General features: G+C 44.2%; 1 long non-coding RNA gene across 9 annotated transcripts in view; it reads right to left on the bottom strand.

The window, feature by feature from the left end:
* LOC132383571 (uncharacterized) overlaps positions 1 to 26,436 on the bottom strand; it is a 175,690-nt gene that overhangs the window by 29,856 nt on the left and 119,398 nt on the right. For 7 of the 9 annotated variants that reach the window (XR_009508721.1, XR_009508726.1, XR_009508723.1 and 4 more), the window contains exons 4-5: positions 21,315 to 25,100; positions 19,798 to 19,933 (exon numbers count right to left, since the gene is read on the bottom strand). This is a non-coding gene — a long non-coding RNA (uncharacterized LOC132383571). Of the gene's footprint in view, positions 1 to 4,117; positions 4,458 to 17,672; positions 18,418 to 19,797; positions 19,934 to 21,314; positions 25,101 to 26,436 lie in introns of those variants that run through there. The other 2 variants (XR_009508724.1, XR_009508718.1) reach the window with 2 other exon arrangements.

Here is a 26,436-nt window from a genome sequence, read left to right as displayed (position 1 = left end):
GCACTCAGAGAAAGACACGTGGTCACAGGGAGAACATAGAAACTCCTTACAGGCAGCAGCAGGAACTGATAACGGGTCAATAGTACTGTATTGTGCTAACCACTACGCTACTGTCCTGCCCCAAAAAGTTAACAGCAGGTGATTCTACAGAACTTTAACAGTTATAATGGCATTATTTACACCAATACCTTGGTTCTTTTGAGGTAAATATTGACAGCATATTGGAATTGATAAGACACCTTCCTTTGACAATCCAACTTTCACTGGCACTTAAAGAACACATTACACAACAGAATCATACAATGAATCTCTGAATTCTCCAGTTCCTGGTCTCTCTGCAACCCTTAATTCACTTGAAATAGTTTATCTCTTAATAGATCTTTTTTATTATTTGAAAAATAATAGAGTTTAGCAATAATCTGAAGGAATAACATTACCTGTCTTTTTTTGGACAGAATGTGGTTCAAAATTCAAGATTGTTTTATGTCATTTCCAGTAAGCAGGTGTAAAGGAGAATGAATTAATCGTTACTCCATTACAAAAGTGTATGAGTGGAGGGTGGGTATTTAATCTTACTGTCCAAAGGTTAAACAGAAGTAACTAATTCTACTTTTTATAAACAGCAAGTATAGTTTTTGAATACCAGGCATTCTTATCAATTCACTCATGTATGAAGGTCAAAAAAGGCACGCACTCTAGACAAACAGGGGAATCTGAGACTATCTGAATGAATAAATTTAACTCTACATGTGTATTCCAAAAGCTGCTGTAAGTTTCAATGTATAATGTTATCATTCTTTCACAGTTTTATCATTAGAGCCACAGAAATGAGAATGCTTCAAGTATAACCAGTTGTACCTGCTTGCCTTTTCTGTGAGGTTTCAGCTGAGCTGGTTATGACTGCTGAGAATGGAGATGTTCCACTTGATATGAAGCTGATTCTGCAATTTTGACCATCAATCTTTACAGATCTCTCCATTGACCTGTTTACAATGTGCATAGTTCATTTTGGTAATCTCCTAAATTATCATCTGCAAGACAGCTTCTGAGAATCTCAACCATTATCTATGACATACTGCCAAATCTGCACATGGAAGAAGTCTATATTTTTCTGTCATTAGCTGATTAGTTCTCAAGGTCACTGAGTTGTTTCGAAAAAGGGAGAACATGTAACTTTAGTTAATTGAGAACGATTGTTGAATCTGCTCTTTACAAAGGCTCAAAGTGCATTTATTATCAAAGCACTTATACTGAATACAACTCTGAGATTTGTCGTCTCGCGGGCAGCCATGGAACAAAGAATCAACATGGATACTATTCAAGAAAACATCAAACACCCAACACACAAAAAATGAACAAATTATACAAATGGCAAAAACAAGTGGGCAGCATATAGAATGTCAAACATCAAACCAGGATTCCAGTTTAGTTCAGTTCAGCGTTGCACCGGCAGCACACCGCGGTCCGCAGGGCAAAGCATTCTTCGCTGAATGCAGTGGTTGCCGCTATCAAACCGCACAAAAACAGCAAAGAAAGAATAACGAGAACAGAGATCATTGAATAGTACAGCACAGGAATGTGCCCTTTGGCCCATCATGTCTGTGTCAAACATAACCTTAACCAATCTCACTGCACATGCAGCAAATCCCTCGATTCCCTGTTTGTCCATGTGTCAGTCTAAGCACATCTTAAACCTTGCAACTACCTTATCTACTGGCTGCACATTCCAACCATCAGAATCAGAATCAGGTTTAATATCATAGGCACATGGCATGAAATGCGTTGATTTTTCAGCAGCAGACATTGCAACACACAGTTCAAGAAGAAACTATAAAATAGAGTAGGTACATATAAAAACTTAAATAAATTGTGCAAAATAAAGGAAAGAATTGTGAGGTAGTGTTCTTGGTTTCATTGTCCATTCAAAAATCTGATAGTGGAGGGGAAGAAGCTGTTGCTGAAATGTTGTGCATGTGTCTTCAGGCCCTTGTATCTCCCCTTGATGGTAGCAATGAAAAGAGGGCATGTCCTGGGTGATGGGGGTCTTGAATGATGCATGCCTATTTTTGAGGCATTGCCTTTTGAAGATGTCCTCGATGCTGAGGAGGCTAGTTCCCATGATGAGGCTGGCAGAGTTTGCAACTTTCTGCAGCTTTGTTTGATCCTGTGCAATGGCCTCTCCATAATAGATGGTAATGCAACCAGTTAAAATGCATAGTATATCTATAGAAATTTGCGAGTGTCTTTGGTGACGTACCAAGAGACCTCACACTCCTAATAAAATATAGCTGCTGTCTGTTGGGCCCAGAATAGATCTTTGATCTCGGACAGGAATCCAAGGAAGGAAAATGGATTCTAATCACCCATCTTTCTGTCATTCTTCTTGCGGTTCCTTGACCATTCCTACCAAGCCTGATTGCTCTCTAATACTTGTACTGTTTTTTACCACTTGGATGATTTCACACAAATTTTTTTCAGATTCTTTTCAACACAAACAATCTGAAAGCTTCTGGCGATAGAGTTCCCAAACATCCAAAATTAACACAGGAATGCTGACCCTCAGATTACACAAATCTTCCAACTATTGAAAGATCAACAATTTGATGTGATAAGTCATAGTATCAATCTGGTCTGCAAACGTCTTTGAACTAAAAATCTTAGCCAATGTTGTCTGGTTTATTATAGGCCCAAATAACACAATCCAATTGTCTTATGAGGAGTATGGGGTGTCCAGGGAGGGGTAGCACCTCTGGTGAAGGGGCTTGCTGTGTCCATTCCAGGGCAGCTCACTCATCACTGGACATTCAGCCCTCATCTGTTTGCATGTGACAGCAGCTACACTGTGGTATATTGCTTCAAAACAACTGGGCTAAACCAGGTGAGGGTATCTATGTTGTCCCTTACCTTGACGAGAGAGGCACATTACTTTCCTACATACCTCGCTGCAAGTTCATCTACCTTATTCCATATACTGTGCGCATTCAAATATAACGCTTTCAGTCCTGTGTTCACCCTTTTTGATTTTGTCTGCCTTTTACATTGCAACTCATCCTGTTGACTGCAATTTTGCCCAATAATCAGCCTCTCCTCACTACTCATTGCCTCCATTTGTAAACCAGCTAGCTCATCTTCAGCACTATAATCCGCCTTTCCTACGATACACAGCTCAGGACGCTAGTCACACCGCGCTCAATCTTTTGATTCCTAACCTTGTCTGAGGTCTTGCCAACATCTGCCTCTGCAACCTCTCCACTGACTGTCCTGGTACTCTGGTTCCCATCCCCCTGCAACTCTAGTTTAAACAAAATTTATTAACAAAATTTCCCACCAGGATATTCATCTGCCTCTAGTTCAGGTGTAAACTATCCCTTCTGTACAGGCAACACACACAAAATGCTGGTGGAACGCAGCAGGCCAGGCAGCATCTGTAGGAAGAAGTACAGTCAATGTTTCGGGACGAGACCCTTCGTCAGGACCCTTTGAAAGGTCGACAGTGCTTCTCCCTATGGATGCTGCCTGGCCTGCTGCGTTCCACCAGCATTTTGTGTGTGTTGCTTGAATTTCCAGCATCTGCAGATTTCCTCGTGTTTGCCTTCTGTACAGGTCCCACCTTCCTTGGAAGAAAGCCCAATAGTCCAAAAAGTGTATTCCCTCCCTCATATACCAACTCCTTAGCCACGTGTTAAACTGTACAATCTTCCTAGTACTGGCCTCACTAGCAGGTGGCACGGGTAGCAATCCTGAGATCACAACCCTGGAGGCCCTGCCCTTTAACTTAGCACCAACTCCCTGAACTCCCTACGCAGAACCTCATCACTCATCGTACCCATGTCATCGGTACCTACACAGGCCACAACTTCTAGCTGTTCACCCTCTCACTTAAGAATGCTGAGGACTTGATCCAAGATATCCCAAAGCCTGGCACCTGGAAGACAACATACAATCCGGAAGTCATTTTCTCGGCCACAGAACCTCCTGTCCATTCCCCTAACTAATGAATCCCCTATCACCACAGTGTGCCTCTTCTTCCCCCTTGCCTTTTGAGTCACAGACACAGACTCAGTGCCAGAGAACCGACCCCTGTGACTTTCCTCTGTTAGGTCATTCCCCCCCACCCTCCCCGACAGAATCCAAAGTGATATACCTGTTGTTGAGGGGGATGGCCACAGGGGTACTCTGTACTGGCTCCTTAACCCCTTTCCCTTTCCTGACTGTCACCCAGTTTCCTGCGTCCTGCACCTTGGGTGTAACTACCTCTCTATGTGTCCTATCTATCACCCACTCAGCCTCCCGAAGGATCCGGCGTTCATCCAATTCCAGCTCCAATACTTTAACGTGGATGGTTAGAAGCTGCAGCCGGATGCACTTCTCACAGTTGTAGTCGTCAGGGACACTGGACATCTCCCTGTCTTCCCACGTCTCTCAAGAGGAGATTTCCACCATCCTGCCTGGCATCTCTGAGCAGATATAAAGAAGGAAAGAAAAACTTAACCTTGAGCGCTTCTGTCCTTTGCTCTCTCTGACTGTCGCCTCTCTTTGTGGAAACATCGAAGAGCTAAAGATCCCCACTCTGACTCGGTCTGCCGTGACGGTGGCGGCGGCTCTTGCCCCTCCGTCCATTAATTAGCACTTGCTAATCGAGCTGAAATGCAGCTTGGTTACTGCTCAAAGCTCTTTTTCATTGTAGTGACATGCCACTGCCTTTCCCACTTGGGCAGTGGGCCTGATAGAAGCCCCCTCCTCCCAAAACTTCCGATGTTCAGTTTGGCTGCAGGTCAAAGCTCTTATTCGCTGCAGAAACCCACTGCTGCCTTTATGCTAATCTACTGAGTCATCATTATAGTTCAGAAAGTGTACTATATACAATCTTGGGATTTGTTCTCCTTACAGACAACCACAAAACTAAGAAATCTAATGTAACCCATTAAAAAAAGACCATGCAAAAAAAAAGGAAGTGTGTTCACAGCCCCCAAACTAGCCTTCTTTGTCCAGGACCCCACATTAGTTACAGGCCAGAGTCTCAGTTCAGCACGGAGATGAATAAATCTCTCTGAGCAGTGAGCTGAACACCAGCCCCAACATCCTGAACTTTTCAATCTGGCCTGTTCCTCCTCCTCGTTCGTCACTCTCAGACCCAGGCCCAGTCACTTCGATATGCTCTCAGACCCAGGCCCAGTCACTTCGATATGCTCTCTGACCCAGGCCCAGTCACTTCGATATGCTCTCAGACCCAGGCCCAGTCACTTCGATATGCTCTCAGACCCAGGCCCAGTCACTTTGATATGCTCTCAGACCCAGGCCCAGTCACTTCGATATGCTCTCAGACCCAGGCCCAGTCACTTCGATATGCTCTCTGACCCAGGCCCAGTCACTTCGATATGCTCTCTGACCCAGGCCCAGTCACTTCGATATGCTCTCAGACCCAGGCCCAGTCACTTCGATATGCTCTCTGACCCAGGCCCAGTCACTTCGATATGCTCTCTGACCCAGGCCCAGTCACTTCGATATGCTCTCTGACCCAGGCCCAGTCACTTCGATATGCTCTCAGACCCAGGCCCAGTCACTTCGATATGCTCTCAGACCCAGGCCCAGTCACTTCGATATGCTCTCAGACCCAGCCCCAGTCACTTCGATATGCTCTCAGACCCAGGCCCAGTCACTTCGATATGCTCTCAGACCCAGGCCCAGTCACTTCGATATGCTCTCAGACCCAGGCCCAGTCACTTCGATATGCTCTCAGACCCAGGCCCAGTCACTTCGATATGCTCTCTGACCCAGGCCCAGTCACTTCGATATGCTCTCAGACCCAGGCCCAGTCACTACGATATGCTCTCAGACCCAGGCCCAGTCACTTCGATATGCTCTCTGACCCAGGCCCAGTCACTTCGATATGCTCTCTGACCCAGGCCCAGTCACTTCGATATGCTCTCAGACCCAGGCCCAGTCACTTCGATATGCTCTCTGACCCAGGTCCCAGCACCTCGATTCTGCCCATACCCAATCTTCCCGATCTGGCCCGACATTAAAATCCATCAGACATCAGCTCGTTCCTCGCTCTCGGGACAAGGTCCTGCTGCCTTGTTCCTTGCCTCAGATCTACTGCTTCAAATCGGCTCCACATGGTATATACAGCCTCCCCTGGAGAATCAGATTCACAATCAGGTTTAATATCACTGGCATATTACATGTCATGACATTTTTTAACTTTGTGGCAGCAATACATTGCGATAATGATAAATACAGAAAAAAATCTGAATTACATTAAGTATGTATACATATATTAAATCATTAAATTAAAAAAGTAATGCAAAATCAGACATTTTTTAAAAAAAGTAGTGAGGTAGTGTTCACTGGTTCAATGTCCATTTAGGAATTGGATGGCAGAGGGGAAGAAGCTGTCCCTGAATTGCTGAGTGTGTGCCTTCAGGCTCCTGTACCTCCATCCTGTTGGTAACAATGAGAAGGGAGCATAACCTGGGCTGTGGCATCCTTGATGATGGAAGCCCCTTTTCTGAGGCATATAATATACTTAAAGTATACGATAAAGTGAATTTCTTCTTTATATTTTGTTGTTCCTTTAACTATCTCCAGAAGGTCAATTTTCACTTGCCTTCTCTCCAGGCTGGAAAGCCAAGCTTGCTCCAGTCACAACTGAGAACCAGATATATCAGTGATCATACAGATGGCTCTTTCGAACGACAATTCCAGAACTCATTGGTTTGCCTTGAGTTATGCAGTTGATGTACTTACTGCATGGCATTTGAGCCAAGTTCCAGTCTAGAGACACGGGCGCATGGTCTATGACAGCAGCTATACTTTATTAGGAGTATGAAGAAATTTGGCATGTCAACAGATACACTCAAAAACTTCTATAGTTGAACCATGGACAGCATTCTGACAGGCTGCATCATTGTCTGGTATAGAGGGGCTACTGCACAGGACCGAAAGAAGCTGCAGAAGGTTGTAAATCTAGTCAGCTCCATCTTGGGCACTAGTCTACAAAGTCCCCAGGACATCTTTAGGGAGTGGTGTCTCAGAAGGGCCGTGCCCATTATTAAGGACCTCCAGCGCCCAGGGCATGCCCTTTTCTCACTGATACCATCAGGTGGGAGATACAGAAGCCTGAAGGCACACACTCAGTGATTCAGGAACAGCTTCTTCCCGTCTGCCATCCAATTCACAAATGGACATTGAAGCTTTGGACATTACCTCACATTTTTAATATACAGTATTTCTGTTTTTGCACATTTTAAAAATTCTATTCAATATATATAATTGATTTACTTGTTTATTGTTTTATTTAATTTATTTTTTCCCTGCTAGATTATGTATTGCATTGAACTGCTGCTGCTAAGTTAACGAATTTCACATCACATGCCGGTGATAATAAACCTGATTATGATTCTTCTCTATGTTCAGTCCGATGGCACTGCTTATAAACGTGAGCTGCATATGTTTGTCTCCTTGGTGAATTTAAAGGAAGGTCCTCTGACTGTATTCAAAGAATTATATTTCCTCTTGGATCCCTGGGCAACTTTTATACTTTAATAAATATCCTTAAAGATCTAAATATCTGAATGTTGCTGCTTGTGGAATCTTCTTGTGTGCAAACAATTGTACACAGGTTGCACACAGGAATATTTTGGGAAGTGTAAGTGTGACTTGAGGTTATAAAAACTCCCTGAGAAATTCGGTCATTTTTTACTTTGCCTGGAATTGGACTGATTGTTCTGGGCTTGTATGTTTCAAACCAGTTTAACAGTATTCTGACTTCATTCAGTAGTTGGATATTTTGAACTTTGGGTCTCATAAGACCCCTTGAAATTAGCTGATTTCAAACCCGCATTGCCTTTTGGTTCAACCTTTTTAATTTCATCTGCCATTGGTTCTGTGCACTTATTTACATTGTCCAACTCATTCTGTGTTTTCTGGGCTCATTTTTGCTAATTCCACTGACTCACTGGTTTGGTATCTGTCAGCTAATCTGCCCAATTTGCATCCAGTTTCTGAATTTGAGTTCTTAATGTAAATTAGAAACAGTAGTATCAGGGACACTGAGCCCTGAGGCGCCAACTAACTACCTCCCCCACCACTCACACATAACACCTCTTCTACAATTCAAAACTTGCTACTCTTTAACCAAACTGTAATCCATTCCCAAGGCTTTCCTGGAATCCCCATGGCTTGACGGAAGAATGTGGCTACATAGTTTGTGCAGATTCTAGTTACAGCTTTTCAAAGGCTTCGAGCAGTTCAACTTCAACAACTCTCCATAGCTCGAGAGGAGTGAGAGAGTGAAGTGGGGAGGGAGGATAAAAAAGACAGTGGGTAGGGGCTTGCTTTGCACACATTGGCTAAGGAGAGACAGCTCTTTGTTATTTTCTATATTTTATTATGAAATCATTTCCTTGAGGTTGCTAAAACTGGGTGTGGCAGTGAGGATAATCTTCTAATACCTACTAAATGCTCCCAATGGCCTCTGGCAACCAAGTCAACTGTGGATGGCAGCTCATCTTGGAGAAGAAAAACTCTGATTTCAAACCTCCACCTATGGAGAAAGGTTCAGGAGTGGTGGCATCTGTTAGTCTCGCGAGACCATGGATCTGCACCTGGAATGGTTTCCAGGGCGCAGGCCTGGGCAGGGTTGTATGGGAGACTGGCAGTTGCCCAAGCAGCAGGTCTCCCCTCTCCACGCCACCGATGTTGTCCAAGGGAAGGGCAAAGGCCGATACAGCTTGGCACCAGTGACGTCGCAGGAGTTGCCAGAATGAGGTTGAAGGCAACGTCGGACTGACTTAGGGACTCCAGCTCCGGATTTGTCCTCTGGGTTTACTCCTGAAGCCTTTCCCATCAGTGGATACGGCCGCAAGGCAGCGGAGGTTTGAAATCAGAGTTTTCCCTCTCTTAGATGGACTGCCTTCCCAGGCTGATGAGCTCCACCTACCCCAGAAAAAATCCAGAGCAGGGGTCCCTAAGGCAGTCCTCCATTGAGTTCAACACTGACTGGCAACTCCTGTGATGCTGCCAGTGCCAAACCTGCCGTTCCATTGTGTTCATCAGCTACATGGAGAAGCGAGTCTGCTACATGGGCAACAGCTCTCCCTCTGTATTATAATAGCCAGGCTTGCTAGACAGCTAGAATGCAATATCCATGGTCGATCCTCACTGACAGAGGCCACCACGTCATGAAACAGTAAAACTTACAAATACTATGCTAAATCTGCTGTGTGCTTGCTATTAAATATTTATTGAGAGAAATGATTAAATTAAAGACGGTTCTTAAGGAGTCCATTTAGAATGTGCTGACACAGAAAGAACATGCAAAGCCAATTTGCAAAATCAGGATGAAACAATAGCTTGCTGATTAAAGAAGCGATACGGGTAACGGGAAGACATGCTTAACGGTTGAACAATAACGGTGTTAATGCGCTGAGGCTGATAAGTGGGCCAAAGGGTAATCACATTTGTAATTTTGTAATGAGATTAAGGAAGAATGTCTGCACCTCACATGGGTGCAACTCACAAAGTCGTAAACAAGTAGGGTATAAAAAACTGTGCAAAGTGTAATTCGGCACTCAATCTAGCAGGAGCTGGTTGGGTCCGACTCTGCAGACTCGAAAAATAAAGTTTACCGTTCTGCAAATTGCTGAGACTCAGTGTGTTTCTGACAACGTGGGGGCTCGTCCGGGATCCACACTCCGGCCGCGGTGGACACGAGGAAGGACATCGGAGACGGTGCACCCCGCCGAGTTTGGCGGTCCCTGACTCCTTGCTCGTCGCTCCGACGCGGCTTGAGCGAATGATATCCGGACAGCGCAGAGCGGTAAACGGGGAGAAGGGGACAGTACCTGGTACTGGAAGTCCCCAGGACGCACCGGGTAAGTGCCTACTATTATAGTAGAAGGGTGCGGGAATAAGTAAGGACGGAGAAGACCGGGATCGCTACCCAGGGATCCTCCTGATAAAAGTCCTTGGGACGCACCGGGTAAAGTGCCTACTGTTGCAGTAGAAGGGTGCGGGATTAAGTAAGAGCGGAATAAGATGGGAGTGGGTGGCTCTAAAAAGAAAGAGGAAACGGAAAGACCGGGACCATACCCGGGGGTTCCTCCTGATAGCCCCCTCGGTAGAATGTTTGAGAATTGGGGATGTGGAAGACTAAAAGGGAAACAAAAAAAAAATGATACAGTACTGTTTAATTTGGTCGAAACAGCCGATAGAAAAACCTGCGGTCTGGTGGCCGCGGCTTGGGTCTGAGGAGGATTGGGTACGACAAGCCTTAAACATTTACGTTAATTCAAAACCAAATGTAAAACCGGAAGAAATTGCTTATGCTTTTTGTTGGGCTCCCTGGCCAGGAGTAACAACAAAGAGTTTTAAATTGGGCATTAAAGGGGAGTGGAAGTGGGACCCACTCGATCATTTACCCCCTCCCTATGTCCAGCCTTCTGCGCCCCTTGCGGGAGCAGAGGGAGGACGTGAAGAAAGTGAAAAAACAGAAGAAATAGACCCGGAGAGGGCAGAGAGGGATGTTAGGGAAAAAGCAAAGGCAAGGATCGAAACAAGGAGTGTGACAGGAGCAGATAAGAAAAAGAAGGACGAATCAAAAAGGGAAGAGGTACAGATGTATCCCCTTCGAGAGGTTCCAATGGGAGGAGCACGAGGAGGGACAGGATTTGTAAACGTCCCTCTGACAAGTACCGAAGTACGAGGATTTAAGAAAGATATGAAAACTTGGGAAGAAATGCATGCGATTATGGGAACGCTATTTTCTGCACAAGAGAGGCAAATGATACGACAAGCTGCAATATCAATTTGGGGAAGGGAACAGCCGAATGAGTTACCGGGGGACCGGAAATTTCCAGTAAACGACCCACAGTGGGACAAACAAGCAGAAGAGAGAAGACGGCAATATCCCATTGCCATGGAAGGGAGGAGGGGATTACAACCTGTAATTGAGACATTAGTATCAGATGGACTCCTGGAAGAATGTATGTCACCCTTTAATACCCCCATCCTACCGGTCCGAAAGCCCGACGGCACGTATCGAATGGTTCAAGATCTGAGAGGCTTAAATGCGGTAGTCCAAACATGATACCCGGTAGTGCCTAACCCCTATACATTAATGAGCAAAATACCTCCTGAACATGAATGGTTCAGTGTGATAGATCTAAAAGATGCCTTTTGGAGTTGCCCGTTGGAGGAAGGTAGCCGAGATATGTTCGCATTTGAATGGGAAAATCCCTTCACTGGGCGGAAGAAGCAACTCCGGTGGACCGTCTTGCCCCAAGGGTTCACGGAGTCCCCAAACCTATTCGAACAGGTACTGGAGCAAGTATTGGCTGGATTCCATTGTACCGAAAAGAACCAACTATTACAGTATGTCGATGACCTACTACTATCGGGACCAGCAGAGGAGGTAGTGCGAGACGATACTATAAGACTCCTGAATTACCTAGGAGAAAAAGGATTGCGGGTGTCCAAGAAGAAACTGCAATTTGTCGAGAAGGAAATAACATATCTCGGACACAGAGTCAGTAAAGGGCACCGCCAAATTGAAGGCGAGGAACTATATATCGACGGCTCCTCCAGATGCATCAATGGGGTACGACACAGTGGATATGCTATTATAAACGGGAGGACTAGGGAGACGGTGGAGTCCGGCCGGCTCCCGGGTAATTGGTCAGCCCAGTCTTGTGAACTATATGCCTTGCAGAGGGGACTGCAACTGTTAAGAAACAAAATAGGCACTATATACACCGATTCTAAGTATGCCTATGGAGTGGTACACACCTTCGGAAAGATTTGGAAAGAACGGGGGTTGATAACAGCCAGGGGAAGGGAATTAGCTCACGAACAAATGATAAGCATGACTCTGGAAGCTCTAACACTACCTCAAGAAATTGCAGTGGTTCACGTTCCAGGACATCAACGAGGAACAGCCCCGGAAGCAATAGGAAACCGGCTTGCAGATGAAGAAGCCAAACGGGCAGCAATGGAAAAAACGGTCCGACTTCTAACCCTGATACCAATAAGGGAAGGGCTTAACAAACTACCAGTCTTCACCCAAGTAGAAATAGACGCTATGAGCCAGCTAGGAGCCCGACAAACATCAGAAGGCGAGTGGAAGACCCCCGACGGACGGCAAGTACTGAATAAGGAAGTAACTCGTCATATACTGCAACAACTACACCAACAAAGCCATTGGGGAGTGCAAGCTATGTGCGACACTATCCTAAGGGACTATGTTTGTAAAGGGATATTCACACTAGCTCAACAGGAGGTGTGGGGCTGTTACACCTGCCAAAAGGTAAACAAGAAAATGATGCGTGCCACCCATAAGGGGGGACAAACACTAGCCGTCCGACCGCTCCATCGGATCCAAATAGACTTTACGGAACTACCACAAGTTCAGAGATGGAAGTACCTGTTAGTAATTGTGGATCACTTCACTCGGTGGGTGGAAGCATTCCCAACCACTAAAGCGGACGCCCCTACAGTGGCACGGATCCTATTAGAAAATATAGTCCCGAGATATGGAATAATGGGGTCTATTGATTCAGATAGGGGAACACACTTTGCCTCAAAAACACACCAGCTAATCTGTGACGCCTTAGGAATCCAGTGGAAGCTGCACACCCCCTGGCACCCTCAGAGCTCAGGAAGAGTCGAGAGGATGAACAGCACTTTGAAGACGCAATTGACAAAACTGATGATGGAAACCAAGCTACCCTGGACCAAGTGTCTACCCCTGGCCCTACTAAGAATCCGCACGGCTCCTCGAAAAGATATAGGAGTATCCCCTTATGAAATGTTGTTTGGCCTTCCATATTGGAACAAGGTGGAGGGCTATCCTTCCCTGCAAGGGGGAGATGTCTTTGTAAGGGACTATTTACAGGCACTGTCTCGTTCTTTTGCAGAATTGCGCAGGAAGGGGTTACTCGCACAAACCCCACCTCTGGACTTCGCACTCCACCGAACTCAGCCCGGTGACTGGGTCCTGATTAAGACTTGGAAGCCAGAGAAGTTACAGCCGCAGTGGGAAGGCCCATTCCAGGTGCTACTGACCACCGAAGCCGCAGTAAGGACAAAAGAAAAAGGGTGGACCCACGCCGCGAGAATCAAGGGACCCGTAAAGCCCGAAGAAGGTGCAGAATGGACTTGCGTCCAGGGAGAAGACCCGATGGTGCTAAAGCTCAAAAGACGGACAGAATGAACTTTGGGACTGTAATGTATATACTGCTATTGTTGAGAAGCGCTGAAGGGGGATGTGATAAGTGCAGGACGACGGTAAGGGTGGGCATGACGGTTTTTCCAGGGTCCTTTGTATCACACTCGCATGTAAACGAGAAATGTTATGATTACAACAAAAAGGAGGCTGGTGGCGAACCGCTTTAGGGGTTATAGGAGGGGGATTGATGGTCCTCCTTCTGCTACCATGTCTAATCCCCTGCTTGCAGGAGCTAGTAGCTCGGGTGGCAAGACAAGTCATGCAACCAGGGGCCCCAGCTGATCCTGTTCAGGTACTCCTACAAAGGGAAATAGAGCTAGAGGAAGAAGCCTATGTAAACCCGTGGCAAAAGCCCAACTGATAGCACATTCTAAAAAGAAAAAGGGTGGATTGAGAGAAATGATTAAATTAAAGACGGTTCTTAAGGAGTCCATTTAGAATGTGCTGACACAGAAAGAACATGCAAAGCCAATTTGCAAAATCAGGATGAAACAATAGCTTGCTGATTAAAGAAGCGATACGGGTAACGGGAAGACATGCTTAACGGTTGAACAATAACGGTGTTAATGCGCTGAGGCTGATAAGTGGGCCAAAGGGTAATCACATTTGTAATTTTGTAATGAGATTAAGGAAGAATGTCTGCACCTCACATGGGTGCAACTCACAAAGTCGTAAACAAGTAGGGTATAAAAAACTGTGCAAAGTGTAATTCGGCACTCAATCTAGCAGGAGCTGGTTGGGTCCGACTCTGCAGACTCGAAAAATAAAGTTTACCGTTCTGCAAATTGCTGAGACTCAGTGTGTTTCTGACATTTATCTTTTTCTAAGCAGACATGAACATCAGAATGGTTATAGTTAGTCTGGGTTTGGGTCAGTTATAATTTTATACCTGGGTTGACTGATTAACAGAACTTGATAATTTTTATCAACAAACAAGATACTGGAGGAACTCATAAACGCAAGGGATTCTGCCGATACTGGAAATCCAGAACAACACACACAAAATGCAGGAGGAACTCAGCAGGTTGGGCAGCATCTATGGAAATGGATAAACAGTTAACCTTTCTTCAGGACTAGAATGGAAGGGGGAAGATGCTCAGAATAAAAAGGTGGGGGAAAGGGAAGGAGAACTGGTTAGAAGATGAGAGGTAAAGCAAGTGGGTGGGAAAGGCTGGAGAAGAAGTCCTGATGATGGGTCTTGGCCCGAAAGGTTGACTGTTAACTCTTTTCCATAGAAGCTGACCTGCTGCGTTCCTCCAGTATTTTGTGTGGGTTGCTCTGGATTTCCAGCATTTGCATATTTTCTGCTGTTGGAGAAGGGGTCTGATAGGAGAGGAGAAAGGGTAGATGGAGACACATCAGGGTGAGGTGTTAGGCAGGTGAGGAGAAAAGGAAACAGGCCAGAGTGGAGAACAGAAGAAGGAGGAAGGGAGAGGGGATAAACTAGTTGAAGGAGAAATCGACATTCATACCATTAGGTTGACAGAATTTGAGATGCTTCTCCTCCACTCTGAGAATAGCCTCGTCATGGCAAGAGAGGAGTCCATATGCCAACATGTTTGAACGGGAATTGGGGTAGGAATTACCCCCATATAACTCATTAAAACTGTTGACCACCAAGAAATTCTGCTTTAGGCAATGGAGCAAAGGTGTTCAACAGAGCAGCCCCTCAATTGTCATCAGGTCCCACCAACGCTGAGGAAGCCACTTACAGGATACAATAGGCAGGTAGAATGTTCCCTCACCCAAAAGAACTGTTTGGGAGCTTGAATGGAGGTAAGGGAGGAGGTGAATGGGCAGATGTTGCAGGGATATATGCCAGGAAGGAGATTAGTGGGGAAGGTAATTATGGAGGGCGCTATCTCTGCTGAAAAGGGAGAGTAGTGGGGAGGTAAAGACGTGTTTGGTGGTAGGATCCCGTTGAAGCCGTCAGAGGTTGTAGAGAATGATGTGTTGGATGCGGAGGCTAATAGGGAGGAGGATAAGGACAAGAGGAACTCTATCCCTGTTAAATCAGCGGGAAGATGGGGTGAATGCTAGTGTCTGTGAAATGGAGGAGATGCGAGGCAGCATCAATGGTGGAAGAAGGGAACCCCTGTTCTTTGAAGAAGCGGGACATCAGAGATGTCCTGGAAAGGAAAGCCTCATCCTGGGAATAGATGCAGCAGAGACCAAGGAAATGACAAAAGAGAACAGCACTTTTGCAAGAGACAGGGTGGGAGGAAATTTTTTACCAACATCTTTTATAAACCTATCAATTCCCGTGGCTATCTTGATTGTAACTATGCCTACTCTGTCCCTTATCCCTGCAAATGACAGAAATGCTACACCTGCCCATTCACCTCCTCCCTTACTTCTATTCAGGACCCCAAACAGTCCCACCAGGTGAGGCAACACTTCACCTGTGAATCTGTTGTGGTTGTATATTGTATCAGGTGCAACCCAATGCAGCCTCCTCGACATTGGTTAAACTGGATGCAGGTTGGGGGATCACTTTTTCAAGCATCTATGCTCCATCTGCCAAAAGCAGAATTTCCCAGTGGCTAACCACTTTATTAGATTGAATGGGAATAATTCTTATCCCCATTCACGTTTCAACATGACCTCCTCTTTTGCCACAATATGGCCACTCTCAGGGTGGAAGAGCAATATCTCATTATCTGTCTAGGTAGCCTCCAACCTGATGTCATGAACATTGATTTTTCCTTCCGGAAATGATTTTCTCTTTTTTCTCTTTTCCCCTTCTCTCTTCTTCAATTCTCCACTCTGGTCACTCACCTCTTCTCACCAGCTATCTTCTCCCCCTGCTTCCCCTCTTTCTTCCCTTTCTCTTAAGCAACATGTACAACAAGCTGGAGGAACTCAGCAAGTCGGGCAGTATCCATGGAAAGGTTGACTGTTCATTTCCTCGGATGCTGCCCGACCTCCTGAGTTCCTCCAGCTTGTTGTATGTGTTGCTTTGACCCGAGCATCTGCAGTGTATATTGTGTTTCCTTTCTCTTATGCTCTACTCTCCACTCTAATCAGATTCCTTCTTCCCCAGTCCTTTACCTTTCCTACCCATCTGGCTTCACCTATTACCTTCTTGCTCATCCTCCCACCCCACCTTCTTATTCTAACACCATCTCACGTCCTTTCACATCCTGAAGAAGGGCATCGGCTTAAAAAGTCGACCGTTTATTGACTTCTATAGATGCTGCCTGACCTTCTGAGTTCCTCCAGCACTTTTTGTGTGTGTTACTGGAAGAACTCAACAGTCCAGGCAGCATCTGTGGAGGGAAATGGATAGTCAATGTTTCAGATCGTAACCCTTCATCTGGACTCTTCAAAAAAAATAGAGCATTACCTAAGATATTGACATTGAAAGTAAATGGTGGGGACCCTCTTGCCATGTCCACTCAAAGCAGAGGATTTTTGGACTGTCATCAAGAACCTGGAGTCTACTTCTTCAAGTATACGAACGAGCCGTCTGAAAGCAGGGGAAGGAGCGTGCCGTCTGGCCAACTACCCACCTGTCCACATCAGCCAGCTCCTACCCCTGAGATGGAATCAAGAGATCCATGACCACAGGGGATTGCTTAAGGAAAACAAGGCTGTTAGTGATTTCAAAAACTGGATAAGGATTATACGGCAGATTCAACAGCATGGCTTTTTCCTCTTACGCAGGATTTTTAGCCCAAGAGACATGAGTAGAGCCAAGCAACGAGAGGGACGTGGGGCTGGGAGCCCAACAGACTTGATCTGCTTCTCCTGCTCGAGAGTAGCAGTAACAAAGTCACTGTTGCAAATTTAGGGGCTTGACATTGAAGAAACAATTCTCTAGAAATTCAAAAGCCTATAAAAAGTCACATGAAATAGATGCTGCTGAGGGTGTCCATATTGGTCTTGCATACGGTCATCTGCAGCCTGGTGTCCACCACAGACAGACACATCACGTGTAAACACACACAATACCCGTTCTTTCCTGTTATAACATTGTGGGGCTTCAAGGGTTGGTACTTTGATCGATGGGGCAGCAGGGCTCAGACATGATAGAGAGGGAAAGAGAGAAGTCATGGGGAGTCTCACAAGAAAGTGGTAGTGAGGATGGAATTGGTCAGAGTGACGGACAAGACGATTTCCTCCGGAAGACCCACCAGGTGCTTTAATCCCTGGCCATGGATTAGAAGGTTGATCACCTTTAATTAATGCCTAACACACTCTGGATCACTCTTAATGTTAATTCTAGGTTCAAAGTTCAATATAAATTAATCAAAGTACATATATGTCACCATATGCTATCTTGAGATCCATTTTCTTACAGGCAATTACAAGAAAACAAAGAAATACAATAATTTATTAAGAACTAAACAGAAAGACCGACAAATAAGTAAAGGGCAAAAGAAGACAAAACAAGCAAATTTAAATAATAACTAGGTAGATAAATAGTGCAGGAATTCCCACTTCCTTGTATTTACTGTTTAATAACCACAGATCACCTCCTTATAACTTTTGCAGCCACTTACCTATTTAACATATGTTTTATATTTGTTAGAAAAGCAGCAACCAATATGGCAAAAGTCTCACTGTTAGTAATGATTTGTTTTAAATGTGATATAAATGAGGGAGAGTGTGATGGCAAAGTGCTGCTCGCCTTACAGTAAAGTCTTTGGGTCTTTACCAACTACATTCGAGGATTGCTGAGATCCACGTTCACTGGGATTGACAGTCTCAAATTTGCACTCACACCTCTTGGGTAGGAGGAGTCTGCAATTACCTGACTTCAAGGTGAGACTACTACTGGTGCTGCAGCTAATCCCTGTTGCATTTGCTTCCTTAAAGTAGTTCCAAAGACAACTGGAATTGGAATTCTGTCGTGGAATTTGTTTATTATTGTCATCTATGCTGGGATAGAGTGAAACACTTGTATTTCTATGCCAGGGTTGATCAGAGCCAAAAGACCCAAACAATTCGTGTGTCCAGGAGATTACATCTAATTTATTATCATAAAACAGAAAGCACAAATAAACCATGCTAAATACTGCGCAGTAAATTACAAAGGTCTCATGATTCTTAACCACCACTCGATTGTTGCCATTGTCGGGGTATTTGATTTTCGTTGTTGTCGGGGGAACTCCGAATTCTGACTCATGAAACCACCCTGAGTCCTAGACACCACTCGATCACAATTCCTCGGTCTAGGTGAAGACCTAAGAATCGAGCGAAAGGTGCCTCAATAAATAGGGCTTCAAGTCACAAGCATAGCGAGACACACAGAGACAGACAACCTATTTGATCTTCTATTCTCAAGCCACTAACTCAGCATGGTTACTGGAAAGGAAGGGGGAAAGACACCAGAATAAAAAAGAGAGGGGAGAGGAAGGATAGCTAGAGGGTGATAGGTGAAGACAAGTGGGCCGGAAAAGTAAAGGGTTAGACAGAAAAGAATCTGATAAGAGAGGAGAGCGGACCATAGGAGAAAGTGCAGGCCCCAGGGGGAGGTGATAGGCAGGTGAGAAGAAGTAAAAGGGCAGAGTGGGGATTAGAACAAAGGCGGTGGGGGGGAAGGATATTTTTTACTGGAAGGAGAAATCGATATTCATGCCATCAGCTTGGGGGCTATCCAGATGGAATATACGTTGTTGTTCCTCCACCCTGAGGATGGCCTCATTGTGGCACAAAAGGAGGCCATGGACCGACATGTCAGAGTATAAATGCTTGCTCATTTGTAAGTCTATATCACCATTAGTCTTTTTAAAAAAAGGAGCTCCACCACCCCCCTCCCCACAGCATACCTGGTTATATGCCACAGGAGTGTAGAAAGGGTAAATGCGATGCATTTGTCTTCATTATGAAATAATAATTTAAACTTTCTACTAAATTGAGCAAGATTTGTGAGTCCTGGCACAGACTCTGAACATCTGAGTAGATGCCTCAATAATACAAACCAATTTAACTAGTACTGGGGAACTCAAACTAATAGGTTTCATCTGTAAAAATATATAAGAAATAGCAGTTATTTTAATGAAATTGCACACATGTGGGTGACCTCAGACCTCCCCCTTGCTTTCCTCACTGTTGCTAGGGATTGTTCCACTGGAATTACAGGATTCCCCTATCTACACGTGAACCATTGCAAGTTCAACTTCAAGTTTATTGTCATTCAACCGTAAACACGTCGACCACCAAATGAGACAACATTCCTCCAGACCAGAGATGGACAACACCGTACATATAATTCACACTCATAACACTTAGGGCAGCATGGTAACGTACCGGTTGGCACAACACTTTACAGTACAGGCAACCAGAGCTCAATTCCTGCTGCTGCCCGTATGGAGTTTGTACGTTCTCCGCGAGGGTTCCAGCTTCCTCCCGCAGTCCAAAGATGGATCGGTTTGTACGTTAGCAGGTCAATGTAAATTATCCCATGATGAGGCTAAGATTAATTCAGGGAATTGCTGGGAGGACTGGCTCAAAGGGTCAGAAGGGCCTATTAAACTCCGTATCTCAATCAACAAAAATTACATTAATATTACCACAAATAAATTAACAAATAGTAAGATGCAAGTAAACAGTATAACACTTACAACAAGCTGGAGGAACTACTACTTCATTCATGACGTGATCTGGGTGGTGGCAGGGAGCTCAGTAGTCTCACCGCCTGGGGGATGAAGCTGTTTCCAATCCTAATCGTTCTTGTCCTAATGCTGCGGTACCTCTTGCCTGATAGGAGGTCAAAGAGATTGTTAGACAGATCAGAGGAATTATTGACAATTATTGAATTATTGACAATTATTGAACTGCATCTGCAGTTCTCCTGGTAAGTATCTCCAATGGGTGGAAGAGGGACCTCAATGATCATCTTGGCAGGAATTTCCACCTCAGGGGATGCAACAGGGCTGTACCATACAAGCCAAGTATTGGTCTCCACATGGCAGTTGGCTTAAACAGTATCTACTCATGTGGCAGAAGTTAGGATTGAACCCTGGTCAACGGAGCTGTGAGACAACAGATCCACTATTTGCACAAAGGTAGTATTTTGGGCACCTTTACCTAAATTTGATGATATGAAAATAAGCAGATGGGAAAAGGCCGCCAGACTATTTCCACCTATATCATATTATTGCAGTGGTGGTCTTCAGGAGAAGAGATTTTCTAGCAAAAATGTACAGTCATGTAAAGGCATGTCATGTACATGTCATGTAAAGGCCCAAGCCAAGAGACAGGAAAATCCTCTCTATTCATATTTTAGATGTCCCAGTTAGCTCAGCTGGTCAGCCTAGTGCTAGTTATTCAATGTTCTTCCTGCCTCACATTCTTTCTTTTTCAATCTTTTTATTATTATTGATAATATAAACAAAATACAATTGATATATTGGTAATGGGATTACAAACATACACATTTCCATTGCACATAAAAGAATACATAAGCAATGATTACAGTATAAATGAGTATTCCCAAATCATGAACGATACAATATATATATGAACAAGATAAATCTAGGTATATCATAATATATAATATAAAAAAAACAGAAAAAAGAAAAAAATATATTATGCAAAAAAAACTAAACTAATAATCTAATAGCTAATAAAGAAAAAAAAGCAAAAAAAGAAAAAGAGAGAAAGAAAAACTGGAGAAAGAAAAAAAAGGGCTGTTTATAATATCTCACAAGAATACATAATCATCAGTGTCGTCAACTCTGATCCTCTCAACATATATAAGTTTAAAGCTGGAAAATCAAATAGGCTTGAAACAGGGTCATATTACATCATATAAAAATATTGAATAAATGGTCTCCATATCTTTTCAAATTTAATAGAAGTATCAAATACACCACTTCTAATTTTTTCTAAATTTAAACATAACATAGTTTGAGAAAACCAATGAAATACAGTGGGAAGATTAATTTCCTTCCAATTCAGCAAAATAGATCTTCTAGCCATTAGAGTAAGAAATGCAATCATTCGACAGGCGGAAGAAGATAAATGAAGTGAGTCCTTCATTGGTAAACCAAAAATTACGATAATAGGATGGGGTTGTAAATCGATGTTCCTGCCTCACATTCAAGGTGATTTCTGGAGTCCAGATATAAGTTCTTACCAAAAACGTCATCTTTCCATTTCCCTCCACTGTCACCCGGGTTTGGACGGGGCCCAAGTGTCGAGCAAGAGAATCTGAGGTGGGTCGACAGTTCACAGACTTTAATGCCAACAGAGTTAAAAGGTTAAAGCAAACAATAAATGCTAGGCCAAACAGGGCGTTAACTAAAAACTCTCAAATGGAAAGTGAAGCCTGCACTTCGTATAGGCAAATAACTAAATACAAAATAAATACCACGAGTTTTCACAGTCATTTGTCTCGACAGTCCAATTTCTCAGGAAAGGCCAAATGCAAGCCAACAACGAAGCATTGCTGTGCTATCTTCAAGTCTCCACAAGAACTGTGACTGAAAGAATAGAGTCAAATACTATCACAATTAAATAATAATTAACTGACACGAGCACAATTGCTGTATTGGCTGTGCTGCCAAATTCGTGGTTGTGACATCCAATTTGCTTCCTGACCTGCTGAGTTCCTCCAGCAGCTTGATTTTACCTCCAATTCCAGCACCTGAAGTCTCTTGTGTCACCAAAGGAATTTGTACTCTGACCCTTCCCAAACGAAGGAACACACAAAATGCTGGAGGAACTCAGCAGGTCAGGCAGCATCTACAGAAATGAATAAACAGTCGATGTTTTGTGTCGAGACCCTTCTTCAGAACTGGAAAGGAAGGGGGAAGATACCAGAATAAAATACTGGGGGGGAGGGAAGGGTGATAGGTGAACGCAGGTGGGTAGGACAGGTAAACAGCTGGTGAAGTAAGAATCTGGTAGGAGAGGAGAGTGGATTGTTACAGTGCATTCTGGAGTTAGAGTATACAGCAATTTTTAATTTCAACAGCACCAATACTTCAGATTTGAATGTGGATTGCAGATTGAATTTAAAATACAGCTCTGAACAAGGGGCTTCCTGGAACTGCAGACTGGGGTTGATCACTTGCAATGTCTGCATATGCTTGAATGCAACTAAATAGACATTGATTTTGGCTGTCTGGAGTGTTGGAAAAGTTTGAAAGTTATATGTAATTCAAGGGTAGCATTGTAGATACATTGTGACTATAGAATTGTCCTGCTGTCACCTTAGATCTTTAGCATAGAAAAATATCATGTGATATTGGGTCAGGCAGACCTCTTCTTCCAAGAGCATCTCATATATGATGCCTGCTGTTCATTTTGCAGAATAAAGACTTCTATATCCACCAGCTTCAGTGTCTTGGCCTAAAACGTCAACTGTTTATTCTTCTCCATAGATGTTGCCTGGCCTGCCAAGTTTCTCCAGCAACTTCCAGCACTTGCAGAATCTTTTGTATCAAAACCTGACGCGGCCTTGCACTGGCAGTCGGAGAGTAGCGCAGTGTTTGATGCAACACACTGGCAGGTGGAGAGTAGCGCAGTGTCTGATGCAACACACTGGCAGGTGGAGAGTAGCGCAGTGTTTGATGCAACACACTGGCAGGCAGAGAGTAGCGCAGTGTTTGATGTGATGCACTGGCAGTCGGAGAGTAGCGCAGTGTTTGATGTGATGCACTGGCAGGCAGAGAGTAGCGCAGTGTTCGATCCAACGCACTGGCAGTCGGAGAGTAGTGCAGTGTTTGATGCATCCTGCTCAGTAAGACAAGGAGCGGCAGGGCACCCAATGCTCCTCATCTACCAAGAAACACATCAGCTTCATGACCAAATTGGATCTGCTCCAATTTGCCTACTGAAGCAACAGGTTTATAGCAGATGCCATCTCATTTGCTCTTCCCACAACCCTGGAATATTTGGACAGCAACAATGATGATATTAGAAAGAAACAGGACAGAAGGCAGGATAAGAAGGTGGGGAAGGGAAAATAATACAAGAGGCAGGTGATAGGTGGAACCAACTGAGGGAGAATTTGAATAGGTGGGGGCAGGGGGTGCAATAAAATTAGAAGCTGGGAGGTGATGGTGGAAGAGGTGAGGAGATGAAGAAGAAGGAATCTAATCGGAGAGGACAGTGGACCATGAGACAAAAGAAAGGAGAAAGGGAACAGAGGTGGTCCATCTGCATCATCAGTGTGGCTTGAGCATTGGCTCCAGAGTCCCAAATGGAAGCAAGATCATGGTCTTAGACAACTGCTTACTGATTCACTCACCAACAGGGCTGATTGCCCGAAGGGGCTGAAGATCTGCTTGGGAGCACCCAGGATTGTTTGGAGGGAAGCAGAAGGTGAGAATGTGGGTGCAGTCCTCCCTGCCAATGGTGAACAAGAATACGACAATCATTTGGAAGGTGCTCCTGCTGTTGCTGGCTGTGATGTGAGGCTAGCCTGCTCTCCGCCTCTGCACCGTGGCTCTCACCTGGACAGTCTCTCCATTGCATGGATCACTTCTGGCAGGACATGAGGTGCAATTCTCCAGAGACAAGGTGAAAACCTACACCCAGGTGAAGCCCTCACCCTGATGGCCATCTTTCTGTATGGCTGCATTAAGATGTGTATCAAACTTGAGTAGGTAAATCTCTCCCTGCAATGGGCAACCAGATGGAACATAAACAAGCGTAAATATCCACAGGATCCTACTGTACCCTCACCTCGTGAGCCAACGCGTGTTTATATTGTCTGAGCAATGCCTTATAACTCATCAGAAAAACTGAAGGAATGAATTTAGACCTACAGAGCAAGTCCGTAACATGATAGCATGAAACCGATCTCTGACTCCTGGTTTGCATTAGCTGATAAGGGACTAGAGAAACCTCCTGCACCTGGCTTTATTTTGTTGTGTCAGCAGCTAAAGGTTATGCAAAGTCTGCATCATCAATAGCAGACTAACGCTGTTAATATTGTACCTAAACCCAATAGATCCAAACTATTGTCAGCTCGAAACAAGGAACATTCGTTACACTATAACTGACATTTCCAAAACACTCATTGACTGTAAAAGGTTGAGGAAGGCTTGATTAAAACTACATAAGTTTGTATCCGTACATTTATTTGGAGATAAAATGGACTCAATGAGGCCAAAAATAGAACTGAACAGCTTTTTCCAAAGATCAAAAGTTTTAAGTTCAAATTTTACAATGAATGTATGTATATGTCACCATATACAGCCCTGAGATTAAATCTCCTGTGGGCATACTCAATAAACCTATCAAATAATAACTGTAACAGGATCAATGAAAGACCAACCACAGTGCGGGATACAACAAACTGTGCAAATACAAATATAAATAAATAGCGATAAATAACGAGAAAATCAGACAAAGAGTAATTAAAGTGAGATCATTAATTGTGGGAACATCTCAGTGATGGGGTAATTGAAGTTGAGTGTGGCTATCCCCTTTCATTCAGGTGCCTGATGGTTGAGGCTGTTATTGAACCTAGTGCTGCAAGTCCTGAAGTTCTTGTACCTTCTACATGATGGGAGCAACACGAAAAGAACATGGCCCCACCCCTCTGCCCTCAGATTTCTGAACGTTCCATGACTATCTTGTTATTCTTCTTATAACCTATAGCAAGTTTTATGTTGTCTTTTGTACTGCTGCCACAAAACAACAAATTTCACAACAAACTGTATGTTAACCTCTACGCTATTGTGTAGCACTGTGGTTAGTACAACACTATACCGCACAGTCAACCTGGGTTCAATTCCCACTACTGCCTTTAAAGAGTTTGTACGTTCTCCCAGTGACCTTGTGTGTTTCCTTCGGGTGCTCCAGTTTCCTCCCACAGTCCAAAGACGTACCATTTGGTAGGTCAATTGGTCATGGTGAATTGTCCTGTTGTTAGGCTCAGAGTAAATACAGGGATTGCTGCGAGGTGTGGCTGCAAGAGATTTATATTTCAATCAATAAATCAATAGATGGAGAGGTAGATAAATAAATATCAATGATAAAAACCTGATTCTAATTCTGATTCTGAAATCTGATTTAATTTGATCTTAAACAGTATCCAAGACAAGCATTTCACTGTATGTTGGTATGTGTGACAATAATTAACCAACACCAATCTCAATCCTACAGCTAAACAGTGTTGGAACCAAAATTAACACATGTTGATTCAGACACAGTAAACGCATCAGCAGCACCACAATGTCCCCGTTTGTCAAGTGGTCTAATAGCATTGTTACTGACATAATAGTTGTCTCCCTGCAGACTCGATTCCTTTACATTTTCATACATTGTATGATTCCACTGCATTACCAGCACTGAGTAATTCTGTAACCCTATGAATGATCACATCACTTTGTTTGTTAACACTTGTTTCAACCTAAGATATCGGCCAGAGTTTGGGACGGAAGTGATACTTGAAGGTTAATTTTTTGAACCCTCATGAGTTTAACTAGTGGTCATGCAAACATATGAACCAGAGACAGTGAAGGGCAGAGAGCAGGGAGATAAATGCACTTACCTGTGGAACATTATATTAATTTTTATTTTTTTAAATTTAGGGATCCAATGCAAAATTGGCCCTTCCAGTTTTTTGAGCCCAACAACTTCCAGCAAACCCCAATTTAACCCCGACCTAATCATAGGACAATTTATAATGACCAATTAACTGACTAACTAGTACGTCTTTGGATTGTGGAAGGAAACTGGAGCACCCAAAGAAAACGCACGCACTCCATGAGAAGAACGTACACACTCCCTACAGAGGACACCGGGATAGGAGTCCAAACTCTGATGCCCCGAGCTGTAGCAGTGTTGCACTACCTCCTACACCACTGTGGTGCCCAAAGCCTATAGCACCTGGTATTCCCAGATGGTCTCCCATCCAAGTACTAACCAGGCCGGAGCCTACTTACTTCCAAGATCAGCTGAGTTTGGGCACTTTCAGGCTAATATTTTCATGTGATATCCCCAATATGGTTCGTTAAGTTTGTTATAGCTGAGGGGGGGTGGGGGTGACAATGAGGACAAGCTTCCATTATCCATTAAATGCTCCCAATGGCTCCCAATCTCAAATAGCCTCTGACAACCAAATTCAGCTCCTAGACTTCATGTGTGACTTAGCTACTAAGCCCGGTAGAACCATTTCTACTGACAGAACAAGGAGCAAAGGCGGGTTACCATTTTAAAACCAGTCGCCTTGGGCAGAGGGGGAGCTTGCTACATGGGTGATAGCTTGCTCTCCATATTGTACCGCCCAGGCTTGCACATCT

Source organism: Hypanus sabinus, chromosome 30 (genome assembly GCF_030144855.1).
Source record: "Hypanus sabinus isolate sHypSab1 chromosome 30, sHypSab1.hap1, whole genome shotgun sequence".
NCBI classification, from domain to species: domain Eukaryota; kingdom Metazoa; phylum Chordata; class Chondrichthyes; order Myliobatiformes; family Dasyatidae; genus Hypanus; species Hypanus sabinus.
Note: the sequence above shows the minus strand (reverse complement) of the source record. Positions and strands in the feature narration are given on the sequence as shown.